At 46.7% G+C, this 18,129-nt stretch overlaps 1 protein-coding gene and 1 long non-coding RNA gene across 2 annotated transcripts in view; one reads left to right on the top strand and one right to left on the bottom strand.

Annotated features, from left to right (window-relative positions):
• LOC148540856 (alpha-N-acetylgalactosaminide alpha-2,6-sialyltransferase 2-like) overlaps positions 1 to 18,129 on the top strand; it is a 157,246-nt gene that overhangs the window by 46,359 nt on the left and 92,758 nt on the right. The window lies entirely within an intron of this gene.
• The window catches only part of LOC148540855 (uncharacterized), a 171,643-nt gene continuing 158,423 nt past the window's right edge, over positions 4,910 to 18,129 (bottom strand). The window contains exon 4 of the long non-coding RNA XR_015878774.1: positions 4,910 to 4,988. This is a non-coding gene — a long non-coding RNA (uncharacterized LOC148540855). The remainder of the gene's footprint in view (positions 4,989 to 18,129) is intronic.

Genomic DNA, 18,129 nt, shown 5'->3' with positions numbered 1-18,129 from the left:
GGACTCCAAACTGTCATAAATCCCACTGCCTGCTCCATGTGAGACCTCTAGAACCCGGCTAGTGAGATCTTCATCAATAACTGCCCGTTGTTCCCTTAGAACTATGATACGTTCACCGGTACTTAGGCAGCCGCCTGGACTTATGCTCAGGGTAGTAGAGGCTCACACGGAGGTACAAGGGAATTCAAGAGATGAAGTGTACAGTTAGAGCTGATACAGGTAATGGTTCTGATGAGTTGGCAATTGCATCTATGATATGGCAATGATACCAATGGTGTGGCAAGTGTGCCGAAGGTGCGACAATTGTGCCGATGTTGCGGCGATGGTGCCGATGTTGTGGCAATAGCCGTAGATAAACAGTCTAGAGTTTGGAAATGGCTTTGCGAGCCGATGGTGTGGCAAGTGTGCCCATGCTGCAGCGATGGTGGCGATGTTGCGGCAATTGTTGCAGATAACCAGTCTAGGGTATAAAAATGGCTTTGAGAGAGCCAACGGTGCGGAAACTGTGCTGATGTTGTGGCGATGGTGCAGCAATAGCCGTAGCTAAACAGTCTAGGGTATGAAAATGGCTTTGAGAGCCAATGGTGCAGCAAGTGTGCCGATGTTGCGGCGATGGTGCCGATGTTGCAGCAATTGCCACAGATAAACAGTCTAGGGTATGAAAATGGCTTTGAGAGTCAACGGTGCGGAAACTGTGCTGATGTTGCAGCGATGGTGCAGCAATAGCCGTAGATAAACAGTCTAGGGTATGAAAATGGCTTTGAGAGTCGATGGTGCAGCATGTGTGCCGATGTTGCGGCACGGGAGCTGCATGGAGCAACTAAGAAGCCAAATGAAGATTGGTGGTAGCACGGGAGCTACTTGGTGCGGCTAGGAAGCTATATGGTGAACGTTGGCAGCTTGGAAGCTGCTAGATGCGGCTAGGAAGCCGTTTGGAGATTGGTGGCAGCACGGGAGCTGCTTGGTGTCGGCTGGGAAGCCGAATGGAAGCAATATCATGGAGAGAACAAAAGCTGCCCATGCAGCTAAGCTGATGAAATCCACAAACACGCTATAGTCGGCACAGATGCAATAGTTCAGTGAGTATAAATAGGCTGCAGCACTTAATCAAGCTGCTCCTGTGGATGAGACATTACTTCCTGAGACGTGCCGATCGCCTAGCAACAGGAGTAACCCCGTCCTGCCTAGGAAAGCTGTCAGAAAGGGTCAAGTCGTGAGCGTGACTTGTAAAACAAACAGTGCATGTTTTCCAGGTCTTTTCATAGAATCACAAGTTAAATAATTAGCTCCACCAGTGGAACCTTCAAAATGTGTCAGTGAGTAATGAATACACCTGTGCACCTGCTGGGTGATCTGGAAAACGTGACCTGTGTGGGGTCCTGAGAACAGAGTTTGAGAATCTCTGGTTTAGACTAACAATTACAACTAGCTTCATATAATTACTAGGGGCCAGATTCATTACGGATTGCTATCGTGATAGCGTACGCAGACGGATGATTGTAGCATACTGCGTCGTTACAGGGGCATGCATAAATTAGCCACTGCAATGGCATACCCAGCTTGAGCTCTCCTTATGTACAGTAAGTTCAGCAATTTCTGAGTAAAGTCTGATCTTGTGTAATTGTGCGGGAGGTTCCGATGTTACTTGATGGTAGCGATGTTTTCACAGACTTGCAAGGTATTATGGATGTGTGTAAGGGAAAGTGTGCGCCTTTATGTTGGCCTGCGACAGCATTGCGATTGCATTCATTAGCATATTCTCGCAGTGGGTCTGCGTGCATAATCGCAGGTGCAATAGCAATCCTTAATGAATCAGGCCCTGGAATCACAAAATGTCCTATGCAGGAGCAAATAGCTCATGTGATAACTGTCTGGCTGTGGTATATAAGGTTGAGAGTTTGAGTACCATGTATGGTATGCTTTGTAATGTCTGTTTTAAATATAGGGAGATTTTACTGAAGGTGCACATATCTCCTGTATGTATGGGAGCCAATCAAATAAGACTGCCTGCAACAGAAAAAAAAACGTGATGGTGAGGAAACATTGGAGAGACTCTCTAAATAACAATAAAATAAATAAAATTGGTCTGTCAGGGGGGTTTCTGGATACTCAGCACCCCCTGTGAGTGTGCCACTGAAAACTCAAGTAATAAAGGGCCTGATTCAGCAAGGAATGCTATTCTGCTTATACACACGCAACTGCATTGCTAATCAGCGGTGCTATTTAAATGTTTGCATTCGTATTGCGGGCGCAGCCTGACATAAGGACGCTCACATCCGTAGACTTGCCCAACATAACAATAGAATCGGTAACATCGAGTAACATCGGACCCAGATGCAGAGTTAAGGAAATCCAGACCTCACTCAGGAATTGCTCACTTCTGCGCATGCTATGAGTACTCAGGAGGCGTCTGGTATCGCAGTGTATAATTATGCATGCCCAACGGCATTGAAACGCACTAGCATGTCCCCCTGTCACCATCCACAAACGGCACTTCCTGTTAATCACTATGTCATTCGTTTGCGTAGCCTCTGCGTATGCAGTTCTGACCGCAGAGTCTGGCTCACGCATGTGCACTGCGATGCGTTGCTGAATCAGGCCCAAAGTTAAAGTAACAAAATACCCACAGACACACAAGCTCATTTCTCCTGTCTATTTTATTATGGTGCAAAATATGCATCAAACATTCAATAAAATACAGCTAAATGCTAGACATAATATCTTATGGTTGTGTATTGTTTTTGTGAAACTACACTAGCTAATGGGAAAATCATAAAAAATTATTTTTATTCAATCTCACCCCCCTTTTTTGTTGTATGAAAGTAATTGAAGTAGCTATCTGTACAGAGAAAAAAGCAATATGAATAATATTAGTTGCTTGGGTAGAGTCAGAGCTTAAAGTGGTCCTAAAGACGTGGTGGAACTCACCCCCCCCCCCACCCAGGGGTGCCGAGAGGGGGGGGGCGGGTACAATTTACCCGGGCTTCCAGAGGGGCCCTGCGCCGCCCCCCCCCCCTCTACCTCGCAGCTGCCCAGCACACAGCGTGTGCTGGTATGCAGTGGGAGATTGCTCGCGGCTGCAGCCACAGCAATCTCATATGCCTGAGGGGCTCATGCAAAAGTATGGGGTTTTTTTGGTTTTTTTCAAGGGGGCATGGCCACGCCTCCCATGATTAGGCCATGCCTCCTCTTTACCGGGGCCTGGCGGCGCTCTCTACGCCCCTGCCCCCACCAACACTATCTCCTTGGCCAGGGCCGTCTTAAGAGAGGAGAGAGCCCGTGTACTCTCCCCGTGCGGGGCCCCCTCCTTTCCCCCCCCGGTGGCCGGCAGCTGACTGACGCGGCTGGCCAACCACCGGAGCATTAGTAGACTCCGGGCACTAGAGTGTGCCCGTTGTCTACTGCGCATGTGCAGAACGCCGGGAAAATGGCCGCTGCAGCCATTTTTCGGCGTTCTGTGCATGCACAGTAAACTCTAGGCACTACAGTGTGCCCAAAGTCTACTGTGCATGCGCAGAACACCAGAAAAATGGCAGCGGCGGACATTTTTCCAGTGTTCTAAGCAGCGCTGACAGCCGCCGCGGGACCAGGACAGGTAAGTTTAAAATAATATGGGTGCAGGGTGTGCGGTGTGGGGCCCCCTGGAGCTGGGGGGCCCTGTGCCCCGCACACACTGCACTCATTATAGATATGCCACTGTCCTTGGCGCTTTTTTAATAAAGGGACGGCGTGCATTGCAAAAAGGGGTGTGGTCTCAAAAGAAAAGGGCATGGTCACACAATAGTATCCCCAATTCATCGATTCACATCTTATTCACATTACACAGCACATACAGTAGTGACCCTGATTCACATTATGTTCCATTGACTTTCTGCTAGGAGCAGTCAGGGATTTCCAACCCAGTGGTACCTGAGAGGATTTGCCCACAGCTTGTTTTGGTGGAAGTTTACTAAAAGAGCAGAAAGAAATGAGGGGATAATGGAATGACTGCATTCAGAATCATCCCTATAAGGCAGGGGTGGGGAACCTTTTTTCTGTCGAGGGCCTTTTTGATATATAGAACATTATTCGCGGGCCTGGTGTAGGCCACACCCCCTCTGTGTGATATCACATAGGGGCGGGACCACAATCACCGGTGATTACAACAATGTCCGGATGCTCCGGGAAGCTGTAAGGGCAGCTTTGTGACTGTCTGAAGCGTCCTAAGGATGTTCCAGGCGGTACTGCTGCATGGACACTGGCTGCAGGGTGCCATTCTAGGCACCCTGCTAGCCATATGAGGCTAGCAGAAAAAAGCTCAGAGGGCCAGACCAAATGATTCCGAGGGCCTTATACGGCCCCCCGGCGGGAGGTTCCCCATGCCTGCTATAAGGGATATTGGCCGTCATTCTGAGATGCATGCAAGTCTAAATGCATCTGCATCTAGGGGGAGATGTATCAAGCCTCTATGAATACCTAATAACCTTTATACCCAAATATCGCTAATTAGAGTTGCAAGTTGCACAAAAAATAATTGCTTTCCAGACTTTAAGTGTGGTTGCAAAGCACAAAAAGTTATTATTACAATAAAAGAGTATTACGCGCTTTGATCTAAACAATGAGCGCAAAGGATTATTAAATACATAAGGTACAGTCGATACATACGCAAGCGCACTGGTCCCAGTTACAGTCATCAATCCTGAGGTATGTGGTCATCCATGAGAATGGCTACTAACTGGGACCGGGGCATAGACTATATACCCTAACAGATCATGATAACAACAATGTAGACAGACAAACATAATTCCATTGGTTCTTGCTCTTGGTAGTACGCTGTAGTTCATAGGACAGTTCACTAGGGGTATGTCCCAGATTACATTGTCTTTCTTTAATTGATTTAAACTAGATAGAGACACTACATTACAGTGTATACATTCTAACCAATAATTTCCTATATTCCATAACCAGCGAACGCAAGATGCGACTCCCTCGCTGATAGTTTCGGATATCTGGAAATAAACAGTGTAGTTTAGTACCAAACATGCCATGTCTATCATTTTGTATACCATTAATATCAAATACATACATTTTACATCACAATTAATAACTTTAATATAAACCATAATGTGCAGGAACCTTTTATGAGTGCGTGTATATTTATGATTATATGTAAGTATGCGTTGTGTGTCTACATGCAGTGTAAAAAGGTGCGCTGTATGTGTTTCTATTTACAGTAGCAACTGTAGATATGTGTGCATGCATTGTGGATACACATGCGATCGTTTAAGTGTATATATACATATATATATATATATATATATATACAGCTTCAAACAGTCACTGGCTACTATCAATTTTACTTCTGTCTGAGCTAAAAAATTACAGATAATGGCATTTGTCCTGTTCACAGATGGAGCAAGCTTTGGCAAACAGTCTGATAATTTTAACAAAAGGCTATCCTATGTTTATCAGAATACAACTGTTAGTTCTACTTAACCACATCAGCATTGGATACAAGGCCTACAATTGTTAACGATAGCTAAACGTCTGACAATTGTTTCCAAATCCACATTCAGAACACTCCTTCTGAGCATATCAATGTCTGTGTTATACTTCAATTGTCACATACTGTATCTTTGTGTATTCTTAATTATTTGTCACAAACATGTCCAGAAGACTTGTCTGCCATCACTGAATATATGAAGTCTTTAAAAATATATTTATATATTTGTATCCGTGCGCATTTATTATATATATTTTGAACAGTGTGCAGTAACATGGCAGATGTACACATCTCTAAAATAGCGCCGTGCACAATGATATTATACTGACTACCCCAGATGGCGTTGTGCAGACAACGCAAATATGGCATCTCTACAGATATTCATTTTACAATTTAGGTCTCAGCCAACCATCCAGCTTCGACACCTCGGAGATAGAGATAAAGAACCAACCAATCAGCTCCTGACTTTCACTTTACAGGCTGTGTTTATAAAATGACATTTAGGAGCTGATTGGTTGGTAATTTATCTTTCTCTACTTTATCTCTCTCCAAGCTTTGACACATCTCCCCCTAGTGTTTTCTCACATTCTACACATGCATTAAAGGTTGCATATGCATGTACAGTACATGTCATTCAGTGTCATATGCATCTCAGTCGCTTCTCTGCAGCCACTGCACAGACATTTCTGGATGGCAATTGGGTGGCCACAATGCAAACGCACGCATTCTGGTGTATCGGGGTGTATCATAGGAGTGCAGCCAAAGTTACTTGATGTTCTGAGTGATTTATATGCATTGTAGATGCCAAATTCAGTGTCATCTTCTGCACCTAGTATGGGGTAGGTGTAAGAAGCGATGATACTGATAGCAACTACTCTAGTGTACGGAAGAGGGTGGTGGTGTGATCGCATAGATTTGTACAACTCAAAAATGTGCATATAGGGCCCTATTTATCAAAATCCACAATTTAATTGAGTTTAGAAAGTGAAAATAATGTTTTTTTTCTTCGCAATGTGATCAAGTTAATTATCACATGAGTGTATCGAAATCCACACGCCAGGACATACCTTGCGATAAAGCTATGTCCCAGCGAAGCCCTCTCCTTGCTTTTTCAGCTGTCTATGCGCATTTGCCTGTTAGTGCGAATGTACCGTTATTAGAACAGCCATGCGCAGCTTCAAGGACTGCACAGAGAAGAGAGTCTCATCAGTGAGCCGTCAGCGGGGCAGCGCTTAGTAGAGCATCTCTCTGGGAGTTTCTAGAAGCTGAGTCAGATTCTTGTTGGGCTGAGCAGAGAAATACTTACTATGCGCTGCCCTGCTGACAGCTCACTGATGAGGCTCTCTTCAATAACAAACCTACTTCTCACTCCCTTATTTCCTGTCCTCCCCAGCACGGATGGGGTTAAGCAGCTGTCTATTCCAAATGCCTTTTAGTAAATTCATGTGATACTAAAATAATGTGAAAATCTACGCCCCTAACCTATGACAGGCTGCCAGTCCACAGCCTCATCACCAAATTAATAAATAAATGGGAAATCACCAACATCTTAAAGGGACTTCGCACTTTCAACCTCGTGGTTTAATTTTGCTCTGTCTTATCATTTTGCTCTGGCTTATTCAGCCCTATGCGTCAATAAATGCAAATTTTATTTGGCAATTAATCTTTCAAATAATTAAAATTAGTCTGGTGGCAGACGAAAAGAACAAATGCATAACTTCACTTTTTCCCAGAAAGGATTTTGCGGCTTTGAATATTGTGTCAATGTGGACTCCTTGCAAACGCTTGCGTAATATTTCTAACTTCAAGCGTACTTCTTGGCCTTGTGCTACAGACTTGAAATGTAGGGAGGCATTCTCCACACACACTGTAGCTCACATAGGACCCTCACCAGTAGCTGTAGCTGTGTTGCTGTAATATTTCAGTAATGGCTGGTAGTCACAGTCTTTTCTGGATCACAGTAGATGCTAAAGGTGCCCACACACTGGATGACTCGCAGATGATGCAATGTCATCAACGATTTCCCTTGAACTCCCCGAGCAACTCACCGGCACTCCTGGACAGACGATATCTTGCTAAACTGTGCAATGTGACTTACGACCTATAGTGCGTCCTTCCTTAATGATTTCCATTGCATCGTTAAAGAGATTAGGTATTACCTACAGCAGGTAAGATCTGGCAAAGATATGACAAACGACCCGCAGGACCCCGCATCGGATTCTTATCATTCCTGGAAGCTGCACCATTTGCACGTTTTTAAACGATGTATCGTTCCGATGTGTCGTTTTGGTCCCCTTAAGTCTTTAAAAGGCTAGATTGGCATACCAACTGTCTCGGATCGCCGTGACGACTCTTTCCAGATACAATGTCAATAAACATACCCCTGGACTTAGGTGAAAAAATACACACCCTTAGCAGACAATGGCCCTCATTCAGAGCCGCTCGTTAGCGGCAGTACGCTCGTTCCGAGCGATGTTTGCACATCTGCGCATGCGTACGGTTTTTAGTACGCATGCGCGAACCAGTCAGTGCGGCCGAAAATCGTTTGTACGCTATATAGCGAGTGCCTGCTATTTTGAGTGACAGAATGAGGCGTATGTGGGTGGTAACAGGGGATGGTGCTTGAAAATGGGGAGTGGAGATCCGAACGCAGGCGTGCTTAAAGGTCAAAACGGGCGTTTTATGGGTGTGTATATTTAAAACAGCAGCGTCATTGACCACGTCACTGGGTTATTTTATAGCCAGAACTGCTCGCAAATTTGTGGTAGCAAACACCAACCACAAGAATAGCGAGCAGTTCATACGCTGGTCGATGTACTCGATTAATCTAATAAATAGCGGACATGACGTAGGATGCGAGCGGCCAGGGGGCGTTTTTAACAAATAAACGAGCGTATGTTTTGCTCGCTCGTTCAGACTTAGAGGTGTGAACAGACTACAATGTGCGTACGGATCATTTGAATAGCCACCCCTTGTTTTTAAACGAACGACCGCAAATAGCGAACGGCTCTGAATGAGGGCCAATGTGTCTCTGATATACGCAATACTGGTTTGATCTCTATTCAGCAACAATACACAAAGGTCTTAATGACTTCTTCTGGCAGAGCCTGGTCAAATGACTGGTACTTTCCAGGGTCATTTAACTTATGTGAGATACACATGTTGACACAATTATTACTGAAGCAGGAACACAGGACTTCTTAACCTCTATTTACTCTAGGGACCTGATTCAGAGCCGTTCGCAAGCGGCCCAATGGTTTGCGAACACGCATGCGCACGCTTCATTCTGCGCATACTTGAACTACTCTGTGCGATCGCAGGCTGCTCGCTCGCCCAGCAAAGACAGCCCAGTGAAATGAGTGACAGGAGAGGCCGTTTGTGGCTTACATGCCTACCCTCCCGGTTTTCGCGGGAGGCTCCCGATTTTTCGGGTAACCCCCCGCACCCCCGGAAGGGTAGGCATTTCTCCCGCATTCTGCCCACTTCCTAGTGAAGTGGGCAGAATTAGGAGAATACCCGCGGCAATCGCGGGTCTCCGTGAAGGGGGCGGGCTTAAGCTGTGATTCTGCATGAATCACAGCATTTGGCCCCGCCCCCTATGTAAATTGTGCCCAATCACGGCAATTTTACCGCGAGGGGGCGGGGCTTAATGGCGCGAATCGTCAAGCCCCGCCCCCGTCGGCCCCCTGCTGCATCTCTTACCCGGGCTTCTCCCGGGAAGAAAATGTTAAAGGTAGGCAACCCTGGTTTGTGGGTGGTAACAGGGGCAGGACACTAATAACGGGGGCGTGCCTGGGTATTTCAATGCCGTTTTTAAGGCATGCATAATTAACAGACAGCGTCATAGTACACATCACATGCCTGTTTTTTACACTGAAGTCCTCGCAGTGCTTGCGGCAGGGTAAGGCAACCACAAGCGCTGCGATCACTACCGATGGTGCTCAATGTACCAATGTTTTAATACACTTCCTGGAGATGACGTGCGCTAGTGGGCGTCTCTACATACGCTAATGGGTGTCTGCATACACAGAGCGATCGCTCGCACAGCCAAAGTGGGTGTGCTTAGGCCTTGGCGAGCAATCGCTTCCCATGGCGTCACTTTGACAAATTTGCATATGCTGGATGCGAGCGGCTCTGAATCAGGTCCTAGGTTCAAAGGCTTGCCACCCTTCACCCATGAGTATCATTACACCAAGTCAACGAAAGGACAAGTTACATGTCTATACCAATATAAATAAACACAAAGAAACAACAAATTACATGTTTATACCTTCCTACAGAGAGACCCATGTACATTGACATTATTCTGTATCAGGCCCCACTTCTTTAAGAAAAAATGACTTTTCCTATACACAAACAACAGTACATATACATTGTCAAGGGAAAGTTACGGATTCTGCTGCCGCAATCGTGCAGTTACGCCCATGCGGACGCAAAATCCTCTTTTTCATTACAAAATGCCTATGTTTAAATATTGATAAGTTGTGTGTACAGGTGAGAGCAGAAGCTTGCCTTACGCTTTAGCGTTAAATTGAAACACAGGGCCTGATTCAGAGCCGCTCGTAAGCGGCCGCTCGTTCGCTCCGAGCGATGTTCGCACCTCTGCGCATGGGTTGTAATGCGCATGCGCCAACCAGTCAGTGCGGTTGGAAATCGTGTGCTCGCAAAATAGTGAATGCCTGCTAATTTGAGTGACAGGATGAGGCGTTTATGGGTGGTAACAGGGGAAGGTGCTTGAAAACGGGGAGTGGAGATCCGAACGCAGGCGTGCCAAATGGTCAAAATGGGCGTTTTAAGGGTGTGCATAATTAACAAAGCAGCGTCATCGACCACGTCACTTGGTTGTCTTTAGCCTGAACTGCTCGCATGATTGCGGTAGGAAAATGCTACCACAAGAATAGCGAGCAGTTCATACGCCTTTCGATGTACTCGATTAATCTAATAAATAGTGGAGATGACGTATGATGCGAGCGACCAAGGGGCGTCTTTACAAAATAGCGAGCGCATGTTTCGGACGCTCACTCAGACATAGAGGCGTCAACAGACCGCAAAGAGAGAGTGCTCAAATAGCCAGCCGCTTTTTCTGAACGAGAGTCCGCAAATAGCGTCCGGCTCTGAATCAGGCCCACAGTTCCAGAACTAGAATTAATGTTTTAATTCAAGAATACTTTCAAAGCTTAGTTACAAAAAGGTACAAGATTATAATAATATTAAATAAAAGGTTACAATTTCAGAAATAATATAAAGGGAAAAAACAAACCACCATTGTCTTATGTGATTTGGGGGGACAGGGCAGCCCCTAATGACGAACTCTGATTCAATCTGTACCTTTGACGATAGCCCCTCAGAAATGAACACTGACCCAGAAGTGAGCTACAGTTTTATGGCTGTTTCTCCCGGCACCCCCCTCCCCCTCTCCCTGAGATGATTTTAACCCTTGTCAACTCAGAGAGGGTTGTCTAGCTGGTTGGATCTTTGGGGTCTCTCTCTCATTCGGACAGGGGTTATTTTAATTACCTTTCAGTCCTTTCTGAAGTTTAGCTCCAAGGGTTATATCAATAAACATACCCCTGGACTTAGGGGAAAAAATACACACCCTTAGCAGACAATGTGTCTCTAATATACGCAATACACAACAATACACAAAGGATCAATACACAAAGGTCTCAATGACTTCTTCTAGCAGAGCCTGGTCAAATGACTGGTACTTTCCAGGGTCATTTATCTTATGTGATATGACACAATTATTACTGAAGCAGAAACGCAGAACTTATAAACCTCTCTTCACTCTAGAGCCCTGATTCAGAGCCGAACAGCTATAGCGAGCGGCCAAAATGATGGTCGCGATGGTCAAACACCATCGCGACCATCGGGCTTGCGACGAGACCCTTGCGGTAGGGTCTCGCTGCCGCAAGCCCTGGAGTGCTTTTGGCTAGTGTTAGGCACCCCTAAGGGAGGGTTAGGGGGTAGAATTAAGTTAGACAATACTTACCTTGGACGATCGGGATTTCCTCCTCTGCCGGGATGCCGCTGTCGGGATTCCAAACGCCGGGCATGAGTCCGGTGGTAAATCATACGGATTCCTGGGCAGGGGGTAGGCATTAACCACTGTAGGCTTACTCAGACTCCTGTAGCCCACCCAGAACCTGGTGCCTTTATCCCTCTGTCCTGTCTCCACCAGACTGGGGCTTACCATTTCCACATATAGCACCTGAGAGCAAACATCATCCATGTCTCGTTTCTTGGGACCTATATCAGTATAGACAGCACACCCAGATACCATATTTTTACAAATGTGGTTATCGTCCTCTTGCTGGCTCAGGGGATGGGGTTTCCAGGAGTACAGGCTGAGACTCTGACAGACCCTTCTTAGCAGTGTCAGCCAAGGCATTACCATCTATCATTACCTGCATGTCCTTGTCTAGCAGCTTCAGGGGGCTGGACAAGTCTCCGCCCTCAGGATCCATCTCAGCAAAAGGCAGCATTTGCCAGCCTGCTGTTTCTGATACTCCAGAAATCCTACATGTCCCATCAGAAACATATGGGGAACAAAACTTGTTCACTATAGATTTAGACATCATGTCTTGGGGACCAAACTCCTCTGTCCCTATTTTCAGACTAGCAATCTCCATACTATCAAGAGTAGATTCTAGCGCATGAGTTACTATGTCAACCCCTTGATTCATCTGAATAGCTAAGGTTTTCACAGAGAGCTCAAGAGGTGGGCAGAGATTTGCTTTTGTGTGTGTGAGTGAGTTGATAGCAAGAGGGGGGGTCAGGGGGGAATCTGCAAAGTCACACAGGTCTCCATCAAAAATCCTGGGAGGCTGTGTGCCATCAGTAGCCACCGACACCTCCCCCAGCATCACATCACCTGAGTCCTGGCTCCTACTCTGACTGCCTGTCTCTGATACACTTTTACCAGCAAACACTTTGTCACCTATACCACAGACATTCACAGAATTATTTGCCAGCTCAGGGGAAAGTTCAGTACAGCATAATGGTTTCAACAGGCCATTTCTCAACATAGACCCATTACCATTCCCCTTAGTATCATTATCCATGCCTGGACGAGCATCCAGGGGTACCTGAGGAGAAGTGGCATTAGCACACATCATGGTGAAAGGACATTCATCTTGAGCATTCAATGAGTTCCCCAGATCTGTACCTGGCAAAACATTAGTAGGCACATGCCTCTCCTCCTTAATGCCTCGCTCTGCTTCCAAGTCCAGATACTCTCGCACCAGGGGAAAAACAGTTTTACTTTCTAACCCAGTAGCATGTGTGACAGTACTCTCCCTAAACATATCACCATTAGGGGGTTTCTTCATCATTCCACCCTATATCGGGTTCCTTGCATAAGTCCACATAATTGTGGGGGTCACCTATCCACTTCTCATCTCCACATATCCCTATTCCATTAAAATATGCACCATCCTCAGCAGACATATCATTCTCAACAGTATCAGCATTAACCACCTTAACCTGACCTAGTGCATTTTCCTTGGGTACCTATAAATCAATACAAACATGTTCATCATTACATGGCATCCTTGTCCCACTCTTACACATAGACATTGCTATTTTATCAGGCTCACTTGCCACCTGGGAAGGAATGAGGTTAGTGGGAAAAACTGACAACATTGCATTGGGTACATCAAATTCATAGATATTTCTCAACTGACCTAGGTCAGTCCCAAATAACACATTGGTGGGTACATGGGGCAACACACCCACCTCCTGGAAATCACTGCCCACTTCGCAGTCCATGTATAATAGGGCCATGGCTACTTCAGAGTGGATTTCCCCGACCTCGCGTATGGCCATTGTCTTGCCAGGATTAAAGTTCTCCGGGTCCACTAATGTGGGATGCACTAAAGTCAAATCTGTCCCCGTGTCGCATAGCCCCACAGTTACCTGCTTTCCTATGACCACGGCTTGCAGATTCTCGCTGACACCCTCCTGGGTTCCTCGTGCGTACAAAACAGCGTGCATGGGTTTCATTGGTGAGGCCCCTGCAAGAGAGGGTGTCATCTTCTCCTTTACCGGACGACTGGCACTGAGGTGCCCGGGATCATTACATACATAACACTGGCGGCCCGTGGCCCAAACCGGTTTTCCCCCCACCTGCTTCACTGGTGCTGAAACAGGAGTCACAGTTCCATATAAGGCAATGGAACAGCTCCTCCAAGTCGTTTCTCCTTCCAGATGGGTTCCTCCAGTCGCCAATTCTGCGCAGCCTGAGGTAGTAGGCTGCTTGGACTAATAGCCTGTCCCAGCAGAGCACACTGTGCCTCGGGCTGTGATAACTCGGTATCATATTCCACAGTGGCTGACTCTGGTGGGGTTACCTTTTCTTAATGGGGCACCCCTGTAGGCTGGGTCGTTGCTTCTTCAGCTGGAGAAAGAAGTTGTTGCAGGCAATTCCTTTTAGCATCCACCCGGCGACACTGATTTTGCCAGAATGGGGTATCGAGCTTTCCCCAATCTTCTGTATCTTCCAAAGCAAGGTAAAAACAATGCTCCAGGTGGTCCAGCAGTTCTGTAGAACTCATCTTACGATCCAGATACAAAATCGCCCTGCGATATGGGCTGAAGGCATTGCATTCTTCATCCTGTGCCCACCTGAGCTGCCTAATCATTTCACTGTGGGTATTGTTACTGCAGGAGAGACCTTGCAGCTGACATTCATCAGCTAGTTCCTCCGTACTCATCACAGTAAAATAGTCCTCGGTGTCTTGGAAAGGACACCCCAGCTGAACCGCTAGTGCTGCAATGGATTGGCTATCTGCAGCCTCCCTAGCTGCCACACATCCTGCAGTCCCCCTGGAACTAACAGAGTGGTCAGATCTCTGTCTAGTGTCTGTTATAATGTCCAGGGCTGTCTGATTGCCCAAACCACAGCTAGCATTTGCTGGGCTTTCTCTATCAAATTCCCACACAGGGAAATGCTCTGGATGGAGTCTGTTGGCATTCATGTCTCCTGTCACAGACTGGTGCTTGAGTTTGGCTAACTCCAACTGGAGCCTGCGATCAGCCGCCTTTTCTTCTCGGTCCAGAACCGCTTTATGCTCTGAAGCCTCCAGGTCCATGGCAGCTCTGTGTTCAGCAGCCTCCCGGTCCATGGCTGCCTTACGCTCTGCAGCCTCCCAGTCCATGGCTGCCTGATGCTCTGCAGTCTCTGTAATATGGAACCTGTGAGGTTCTGAATTTGTTGTGGACCCGGGGTGGTGATAGAAGCAGACACAGAAGCAGACTTAAATGAAAAAGTGGAGTTTTTAATAAGTGACTTGGAAGACATGGGAATGGCAAATGAAAAAGTCCAGGTATAGCACTAAAGTGCACTTGATAACTGTAGTGGGGGTTAATGAGAAAATGTCCAGATAGTGACAGGCAGGAACAGTCCAGTATACAAGTATGGTGAGCTGAAAACAAAATGCAGGTATGATGAGCTGTAACTAAATGCAGGCTTGATGAGCTGTAACTGAATGCAGGCAGAGGTAGTGAAGTCCACCTGGGAGTGAAATGAAGCAAGGTGCAGGGAAACAGCAGGTTCAGGTACACAGGCAGGTAAGAAGGTATATGGAATGTGCAGGGTAAGTCCAGCAGGTTGGAGCAGGCAGGGTTCAGGCTAGGAGCATATACAAGCAGGCAGGTAAGGTACAGATACTCTCTCTCAGCTGCAGCTGAGAAACACATTGCACTGGCAAAGGAAGGAAGGCTCTGGACCTTCCTAAATACTCAGTGCCGCGCTGTGACTGACTGGAATGAGCACATGACCTACCAGGATTGGACAGCCGGAATCACATGGCCGCAGGCCCAAGCCAATGGAATGGAAACACCGCCAGACCACAAAAGGCCTAGTGACAATGTGCCCGCACAGAACCATGCGCAGCCAATGCCCCTCGCCAAACACCAGCACCGCTGCCAGAGACCCCCCACCATAACGACCTCACAGGTAATACCCGGTGACTACCATGCTGAAGACCCCTGGCTGTGACAGTACCCCCCCCTTTATGGGTGGCCTCAGGACACTCACCAGGCTTCTCCGGATGGGCAGCATGGAACCTCTTGGTGAGTGCAATGCAGACCAATTGTCCTGGGAAGATGTCATAACAATCCTCAAGAAGGTCTCAAGGTCTTGATTAACCCTCTCAATGGAACCTTTGCTTTGTGGGTGATAAGCCATAGAAAAATTTAGCTTTACTTGCAATACAGAACATAAGGCTCTCCAAAATGTTGCTGTGAACTGAACACCACGGTCAGAGACTATCTCAGCTGGAAGACCATGGAGACGGAAAGTATGTTGAACGAACAAGTGAGCCAGGTCAGGGGCAGAAGGCAATTTCTTTAGTGGTATGTAATGGACCATTTTAGAGAATCGGTCTACTATGACCCAGATGGTAGTGAACCCTTGAGAATTCAGCAGATCCATGACGAAGTCCATGGAGAGATGTGTCCATGGATGTGATGGAATAGGTAGTGGCAATAACTCAATAGCCGGTGCCTGACATGAAGATTTATGCTGGGCACATGAAGAACACGAAAAAATAAATTCCAACACGTCTGCTTTCATGGATGGCCACCAATAGCCTCTCTTTAAAAATTCCAAGGTCTTCCGGGTACCTGAGTGACCTGCAAAGCGAGAGGAATGAGCCCAGGTGAGGAGCTGCTTCCTTAACTCCGGGGCCACAAAGGACTTCCCTGTAGAAGACTGTAGCTGTAAGGTGGTGAATACTCTTGACTCCAAAACAGGGGTATTTTGTTGATTCTCTGATTTGTCATCACAACGGAAAGATCTGGACAGGGCATCTGCCTTTTGATTAAAGGCTCCAGACCGGAAGGTCAGGGTGAACTGGAGCCGAACAAAGAATATCGCCCATCGGGCCAAACGAGGACTCACGCACTGAAGATTCTTGAGGAAGAGCAGATTTCTATGGTCCGTGAACACAGTGAAGGGAAACTTGGCCCCTTCCAGCAGGTATCTCCATTCTTTCAAGGCTAACTTTACTGCTAAAAGTTCTTGTTCACCAATGGCATAATTTCTCTCAGCAGGAGAAAACTTCTTGGAGAAGAACCCGCAGGGATGAACTCTATTATCGTCATAACGCTGGGAAAGAACTGCACCCACGGCCTCTGAAGACGCATCCACTTCCACTAGAAATGGCCTATCCAGATCTGGTTGTCATAAGACTGGAGCTGAAATAAACGCCTGCTTTAAAAGTTGGAAGGCAGTCTCTGCCTCAGGTGGCCATAGGGCAGGGTTAGCGTCTTTTTGGGTCAAGGCGGTAATGGGAGCCAACAATGATGAAAATCCTTTAATAAAACGTCTATAGTAGTTGGCGAACCCAAGAAATCTCTGGATGGCTTTCAACGTTTCAGGACGGGACCAATCCAAAATCGCCTGCACCTTCTTGGGGTCCATTTCTAGACTGGAGCCAGAGATGACGTAACCAAGGAATGGCACACTGGGAGCCCCAAAAACACATTTCTCCAGTTTGTAGTAAAGGTGGTTCTTTCTTAGATGGAACAATACTTCCTTCACATGTTAATGATGTTTTGTTACAGAAGACGAAAAAAATCAATATATCGCCCAGGTAAACTACAACCAAGACGTAGAACAGGTCCCGGAAAATTTCATTAACAAAGCCCTGAAAACACGGCAGGGGCATTGCACAACCCAAAGGGCATCACAAGGTATTCAAAGTGTCCATCTTTAGTATTAAAGGCGGTCTTCCATTCATCGCCAGCACGAATGCGGATGAGATTATAAGCCCTTCTCAGATCCAGCTTTGAGAATATGATGGACCCTTTAACTCTGTCAAACAATTCTGTGATCAGGGGAAGAGGATACCGATTCTTAATTGTTATATCATTGAGGCCCCGGTATCTATACAAAGTCTTAGGTCTCCGTCTTTCTTGCCAACGAAAAAGAAGCCGGCTCCAGCGGGATAGGTGGAAGGTCGAATAAATCCCTTTGCTGGGTTGTCCTGGATGGGGTGGATGGGTAGGCAAGGGAGACATAATTGACTTTGGCCGGTCAGTTCTGTGCTTTTCAGCCTGACGTTCTCTGAAGCTGGAGGTCAATTTTGTTGCAGAGTGAGATCATATCATTTAATTTGGTAGGAAGCTCACGGGTAATCAGATCATCTTTTAATCGGTCGGACAGACCATGCCAAAAGGCTGAGGTGAGGGCCTCCTCATTCCACTTAAGCTCTCTCTAATGCCAAGATTTGAAACTGTACGGCATATTGGCTGACAGGACGGGTTCCTTGTCTCAGGGTCATGATTGTGGACGATGCTGACACTGTGCATCCAGGTTCATCGAAAATCCTCCTGAATGAAGATACAAAGTCTGTATAGTTATCCAGCAGCGAGTCTGAACGCTCCCAGAGTGGGGAGGCCCCATCCAGAGCCGAGCGGTCAGCAAGGACACGATGTATGCCACTTTAGTTCTAGCGGTGGGGAAGTTATCAGGCTGTAACGTAAAGTGTATATCACACTGATTTAAAAAGCCACGACAGAGCATAGGATTGCTGTCAAAGTTGCTTGACATGGGTAGATGTAGACAAGGGGATACCCTGGTCCCTGTATTACCAGGCACAGGGGGAGGTGAAGTTGCTGATACCCCAGGGGTGATTAACGAG

This window comes from Taudactylus pleione, unplaced genomic scaffold, assembly GCF_031769625.1.
Source record: "Taudactylus pleione unplaced genomic scaffold, aTauple2 ptg000016l, whole genome shotgun sequence".
Classification (NCBI taxonomy): Eukaryota; Metazoa; Chordata; class Amphibia; order Anura; family Myobatrachidae; genus Taudactylus; species Taudactylus pleione.
Note: the sequence above shows the minus strand (reverse complement) of the source record. Positions and strands in the feature narration are given on the sequence as shown.